This window comes from Symphodus melops (assembly GCF_947650265.1).
Source record: "Symphodus melops genome assembly, chromosome: 16".
In the NCBI taxonomy this organism is placed as follows: Eukaryota; Metazoa; Chordata; class Actinopteri; order Labriformes; family Labridae; genus Symphodus; species Symphodus melops.
Window position 1 is genome coordinate 7,089,694 of NC_136706.1, and position 7,728 is coordinate 7,097,421.

A 7,728-nucleotide genomic window follows, 5' to 3' on the forward strand; every position below is an offset into this window, starting at 1 on the left:
GAAATGTAATTATGAGGAATCAAAGCTTGCCTTTCACCTCCTGATCAATTTTATTGTAATTTTCTTGCACTTACATTTGTCTAACTAAAGGTAGCCATCTTCTATTAGAGTATTTGTTTTGACATGGCACGCCACCGAAACCTCTGTGCTACAACACTATTTCTATCTTCTGTTTTTTTTCCTCCACTGATAACATGCGTCATATTATATACTGTATATACTGTAAGTACATTATGTAAAAGAATGAAGAAGAAAAGCAACTTCAATACATGAGCATGTTCTCTGGATATACAATTTGACTGAAAGAAATGTGATGTTAACACACAGACCTCAGCTGGCACTTAAACACCAGTACCTACAGCATCTCTTCTTCGAAAGGAAATTGAAAGCTTAAACGGTTAAATCCACGTAACTTTTACAGCAGTGTTATTGAAAGCATCCTCACCAGCTCGCTGTCTGTCTGGTTTGGAAATCTCAGTGTGCAGGAGAAACAAAGTTGTTCATAGTGCAGGTAGGATGATTGGTGTCAGCCTGCCAGGTCTTAAAGAGGTTTACAGTGATAGGCTCCTGTCACGCGCCCTCAGCATCACCAGGGACCCCACAGGTCATCCTGCGGCCAATCTCTTTGTTCCTCCTCCCTCAGGCAGGCCGCCTCACTCTATAAAATGCACTTCGTCCTGTGATGCATATAGTTTTTTCCCCATGGGCTGTGTGCTATCTGAGCAAGCTTGTATGATCTACGGGTATGTTTCTCATGTGGCCCTACTGTCTCTGTTCTCTTTCTGATCTATATTTATATTGTCTACTTTTTAAACTTACTGTCTTGTGTCTTTGTCCAGTTGTACTGTTTGAGCTCTTGCACATGCTTTCCGATGTGGTTTTATACTGAAAATGGAAATAAAGTGATCTGAACTGAAACACTTGAGTTAAGGTTTAAAGTAAGATTTAGGTTGTTTAACCCTTTATCGGCCAAGTGACTATTTTTGGTAGTTCCCGCAAACATTGGACATGGCCACCCTTCTGAACCTCAATAAGGTCGAGAAGCATGTGATCCTCACTCAGCCAATCAGAAGAGATCACCCTACGTCACTGATCCTGCTATTACGGCAAACCAAATAACTTCGTCAATGTTTATTCTTCTACATGAAATTACAATTTAAAAAAATGTTTGAAGAGAAATAAAGTTCTGTTCTGTCCCCCAATAATTAATTATTGGATTTCAAAGTATTTCAATGAGTGCCCTATTCCTTTAAAGGCACATTGAGTGCTCTATTAAAGAGAAACAGATAATTCAAATACTGATCTAAATGGAACCGTGACATAAGCTTTTCTATTATAACAATGAGACTGCACTGTACTTAAAGTATTTAAGGTACAAAAAAATCCACGTTAACCCCTCTCATAGTTAGGACTGCTGGCTGGAAACCTGGGTTAGGCTGTGCAGGTGCTCATGACATAAGGTACACACCCCTTGAATCTATTTGAGTGTCAGTTCGAGCACTGACCCTCATCAGCAGCCGGATGGAGAAATGGAAAAGAGCAATTACAGCCTGCTGGTCTGTGATCACAGATGTCGACTAAATGACTGTGAATGTGATACTACCATGTATCTGTTTTGCATTTGTGTGGGTTTGTCCACTTGAATCTAAGTGTGCTTAAACAGAAAATCAGAACATGAGTCATCTGTGTATTTTCATTGTCCAGGGCGTTTGTTCTTGTAACTTTGGTTTGTCTTTAAGCAATTCAAACAGGAACGTGTGTATTTGTGGAGTAAAGAAAAGACACCGAAGTATGTTGGCGTTCCTCTTGGAGAACGGGGAGTACTGCTGACTCACAGTGGAACTGTCTTCAGCTGTCCCCTGGCTCTTTCTTCCTCCCCTTACCTATTACAGACTGACTCATAGCTTATCACTAAAAAGCCTCTCAACCAAGAAGCACATCCAAACACTCAGTTACCTAGCTCTTGTCAGGCTGCCATCAACACTCTTTCACACTTTCAGCTCATCAGAGTGGCTGCGATGGTGCCTCTCAATTTCTTCCCCTCCAGAAGTTTTGATTGGAGAGAGCACAGATCAAGACGATCACTTAATGTCTGCCATCTCCCTGCTGATGTATCTGAAATATAGGATGAGTGTAAAATCATACATGGAAAATGTGTTGCAGGTGGGGACTTTAGTTAACTAAGACTAAAAATTGAACTTTTAATTAATGTTTGAAGTAGCAGGCTGGTAATTTTTTGTCATATTTAGAACAAATCCCTTGAGAACACCAAGACATACATTAGGTATATAAATACTTCCCAACAGGCCTGGATTTATACTCAAACAATTCTGGCAAATACCAGATGTGCCACAATATCATCACCAGCAGTGTAGATAAAAACATGTAGGGTAGAAAAACGAACCTGCTGGCTGCAGCCAATCTGATGTTGGAATTTTGATTCCATTCAATTTGGGACCTTGTGACCCACAATCAAAATGGGTCACGAGGTCAGAATTTTTATCAATGGTCTGCTGTCAAGCTGTCTCCTGATTGTGTGTTACAACAAGGTCAAACTTCTTATCAATAGGCTGCCTGATGAGCATCATCCTAAACCAAAGATGCTCTATTGAAATGGCCTCTCTATTTTAATTCAGTCCATCTTTGCAATACAGGCTGTTTAAGCAGGACGTGTTCAGATGACACAAAGACAGAAAGATAACATTATTTAAAAAAAAAAAAAAAAAAAAAAGTATGTGGTTACTATAGATGATGACAGTGCTGGTCCAGGCTACTTTTGTGTTTAGCCATTCTAGCACTGTAGCTCTTTGGAAAGCAAAGCAGCTCCAACAACCTATTCTAGGCCTAAATGTACCACTGATTGAGTTACTGAGATAACTCAAGGCCAAATCTGAAAGATGTGAATGTTCCCATTCCAGGTTTAAACTTTAAAAACGACAGCTGGATGGAAATCCATCAAGTTTATAGCCTTTAAATGACCCTCCTTTCTTTATGTATTTCACACACACAGAGGTAATCTGATTCTATAATCTACACACGTTAAGTAAGAGGAAATCCCTCTGATTGTGACATCAGTGACGAACTGAATGAGTGAGTGCAGTGAAATATTACGTGTTTTCCATCTTTCTTTTCACTTACATCACTTCCATCTCTGTAATGATCAGGCGCTCATAACCCTAAAACCCAGCGCTCACAATGCATAGTTACTGTATATAGGATGACTCAACATAATCCTCATCTCCTGAAAGAGTCGTTTAAGAATCAGCAGCAGCAGCAGCTATGCAAATCAGTTTCTGTTCCCTTCTTTTCCAGCCGCTCTGGCAGTAGAAGGCTTCCTGTGACTGTGGGAGGATCAGAGGAACAGATGTCAGTTATTCATGAGTTCCCTGTGTTACAGTGGCTCTCAGAAAGGGGATTAAGATTGTCTGATGCGTTCATGTAAGAGCCCCGACATCTATTTTCTGGCATTTACGTGTATGGGATTCAGCAGATGGGAACATACACACACAGACAATTCTATTATTTGGTTATGTCGTGTGCTCACATGCACAGAAGAAGGCCCTACAGTGAGGTTTTTTTTTTTTTTTCCACTGGTCACACGAAGTGAGCAGGTGCAGTCGCTTTGGGTGGAAATTCGCATTCAACTCAGCTGTCAATCCCCTGGATGGAGCCTGAGGGCTTCCTTAAAACGAGGAAAATGTCAAACAATTAAAGCAATTTGTCAACAGATTGGACTAATTTTAGACTTATAGAACTTCATTGAATTAATGTTAGGTTCTTTAGAAGATGGGGAAAAAAGAAAGAGTGGACGGAGTAGTGATTCAGTGGACGCATGTCCCTGGGTGTTTTTTATTTATTCATGTTTTTGTTGTTGGTGTTCATGGAAGGGGCAGAGAGATGGTGCATCTCTGTGTTCAAGGCCAGAGTTATCTTCAGTGATGACGATGAGTGGCAGGATAAAAAAAGAGCAGCCTTCACAGGGGGACGTTGAAGTGGAGGACAGATTTGATTGTCAGGCTATGATTGCAGCCTTCAACTTGACTGACACGAGTAACGATTACAAACCAGTCTCTGTTGATACATTTTTCAAGTATTACTTTATGTAACAATTACAAAGGTTTGCACTGGTGATTGTATGTTATCGTGGCATCTATTGTTATGTACTTTCCCTTTTTTTTCGCAGGTTGCAAAACAACTGACAGAGAAGACGTTGATGCAGATTGTGGTGGTCAATAGCTGCAACACACTCACAGCTTCTTCTCAGCAGATGACAGAAAACTGATTGTCATTGTGTGTCTTTTTTGATTCTGTGCTTGGACTTCCATTTTGTCGTGGAATTGATAAAATCATCTGTATTACTGCAACTCTATAAAACAGAGGCAACGGGAAGGGAACGGCAACAATTTAGTCTTCATTTAAAGTGGAATAAATTGACTTTAAGTGGCCTTTGGAGGGATCATTTACATAACATCATTTTTTTTTTCAATTATGAAGAACAGTGTTTTTAAATCTCAGAATGAATGCTAAACAGGGGGCGAGTGGGAGGAATAAAGGGATAAGAATAGAGGCGACAAGAACAGAGAACTGTAAGAACAATCAGTAATTTTCTTTGTCGAGCAGAGAAAATAATACACAAATTAAAGGATGCTTCATCAATGTAATTATTCAAACTTTGTGTATTGCATCTCCATCTCTAAGTATACGTACTAGCTGAAGGGAAGAAGGGAAAGGCTGCAGGTTTTCCCTTCCCTGTATGTCCTTACTCATTCTTCATTTACATACATGCTTTTTTCTTTCAAACTCTGCTCTCCCATAATTTCTGAATTCAGATAATAGAGGATGAGGAAGAGGACAAGAGAACAATCCCTTGTGGCACATATTTCATCAGACAGAGAGGCAAGTGAAGGTATCCAGAGAGACACGACTGAAGCAAACATGTAGTGAGCCCAACAAGGGGGTTTTCATCTATTATCCTTTCATCACAGTCTGCTCCTCCTGCTGTCAGATGAATTGCACCCATGTCTCTCTCCCCCTCCTGTGTGTGTGTGTGTGTGTGTGTGTGTGTGTGTGTGTGTGTGTGTGTGTGTGTGTGTGTGTGTGTGTGTGTGTGTGTTTATGTGTGTGTGTTTATGAATGGCTCCAATGAGTCATTGATTGATTTTTGGCATTCATTCCCATTTCTCAAAATCAGCAGTGTGTGCTCCTCATTAAGCATCTGATTTAATCATTCTTACCCCTCTTTAAATTCTACTGATATTGACGTGTTTGAGCAACACTGTTGGAAACATTTGATGCACAGGTGTTGAGCAGCTGTTATTTACACAATGAATTACACATCCGGAGGGATACTTCAATAGTACGTGCGAGGAACAAACACTATCTATAGAGCCAGGAGAATATTTGACAGACTAAAATGAAAAGTTAATAACATCGGCCATTTAGAACTTTCCTGTAAAAAAAATTAAAAAAGCATTTTTCTTTTTCACACTCAAAGCATTTTAAGAAAAATATTAACCGCCGTCTGAGAACATCACCATGCTCAAGTAGTAATTTGAGTAATTCACCAATTGAAGCCTTTGATTTGCAGCGGGAGACAGTTTTGAGAGGAACACAGTGTTCATGTCACATTTAATTTAAGTGGTCTGTTTCATCCTTTGCAGATTATATTACACAGAAAAGTTGCTGTAGACACGAAAAAAAAATCCTTCTTGCACGTCTGACAACTAAATGAAAGGATTCATTTAAAGTGTTCAGGACTCTGAATTCTTTTCATGATACCTCAGAAATGATTTCTACATCGAGTATTCCTGACGCAACATGATAAGATGCTGTAAGATGGGTTTGTTGTGTCTGTGAGTTGATTACATTAAGGCTACACGTTCTTCCTTTCAGGTTACATCTGCCTCTGTCAATTATGAGCTAATCTAACAAAGAATTCCCAGGTGGGGGCATGCAAACAGGTGTTTTAGAGATGCATTCTAAGCACACAAAGGCAAAAAGACATGAGATAATTAAGGAGAGCCATTAGTTTTAATGTGGATGATTGGGAGATGATGAAGAACAATGGGCAAACACAACAAAAGATAATGGGGGGGAGGAAAAGGTTAGGAGAAGGATAAACTGGGTTAGAATGCAAATTTGTAAAAATGAGAAGCGAGACCAATCAAAGGACTGTGAAAGGTCAGGGACAGGCTGCAGTCAAAGCACAGTCATCCATTGGAGTAAACGTGATGTGCTGATGATACTGCTAGGCAGGCAGAACACAGCTGCAGTAACAGCTCTGAGGCTCATAAACCCTTTAAGATAATCCCATGAAGCTGTCGTCTGCTGATGTGGAGCTTGATGTGTTCATGGTGGATGAATGAGGTTTTGTATAGCGACCGCCTTTCAACATGACAAAGCTACCTCAATGATACCCATAAAAAAAGGGAGGACAAATTAAAAAGCATAAATCAGTCAGAAATAGATAAATCAATGCTCCCTGGCTTGGGTGTGTGTCTGTGTTTATTGCATGATGCATGTGTATCTGTGTCCTTCGCACACTTTACTTTGTGACAAGTGTGTGATTGAGTTCTTGAAATCAGACGGGATTCTTTCCTGCTATGAGTCCCTCCAGTGAGTGGAGTACATGCTGCTTCAGCAGCACTCCTATCAATTTGTCACTGTGCCTTGAATACTCTGATTCATCTCTGCAAGGGAGGAAATCATTTTAAAAAGTGTGACAGGAAGGAGTGGTTTCTCAAAAAAAAAAAAAGTGAAGCTTTTCTGGTGGTACAGCTAAAAAAAATTACCTTCAAAATGTAAAAGAGATGAGAGAGGGGGTGCAGTTGATCAAGTGAATGATCAATACATATTATTAATAATGACATTATTAAGCAATAACTCCCAATCCTCCTCAAGTCAAAGCAGAGGCATGGTCAGATTCCCAAAGTTCAGGGCATTTTTTGCGGCTGAGCAAACTGGCAGACAGCATCTGAAAGCAAGAGTGGAAAAAGTACAGTTTAAAAATTAATCAATCTTTATTTGTATTTGTTTTACTTAAGGGGACTTCAGGGCCTCTGCATTACAATTGTGTAATTGTACCATAACATGAATGTTTCTTTCCTTCAATTATTTCACAGATATGCAAAACAGAATTTAATCAACCTTTTAAAACGGACTACAGGAATGGAGCTTTTAATATATATTTGGCATTGTAATTCTCTTTGAAAGACACTCCTCAGGCTGCACTCAAATCCGATCTCTTCCGGTGAAGTGATGAAATAAATTGAGTGTGAAAACGTCTCATATTTGGAGAGAGCTGAGTGTGCACAGCTGAGTGAGTTTATATAGTGACTGAGTTGTCGCTCTGTGTCACTGGTATTATTACAGTCAGGCTCTCGAACACACACACACACACACACACACACACACACACACACACACACACACACACACACACACACACACACACACACACACACACACACACACACACACACACACACACACACACACACACACACACACACACACACACACACACACACACACACACACCGGATTCAGGGGGTTTGATTGGAGATGACGCATATCTGGTTTAATGAACAGTTAGGACGAGGAGCAGGGTAAAGGCCCTTTAGTTGCTGACTCATGTTTTAGCACAAAAATAATGGCACAAACTTACACTCCTTGATCTCTCATTCAGCTTTTACAATCTAATTGTTTTGTTCTGTAATTGGTAGTTGT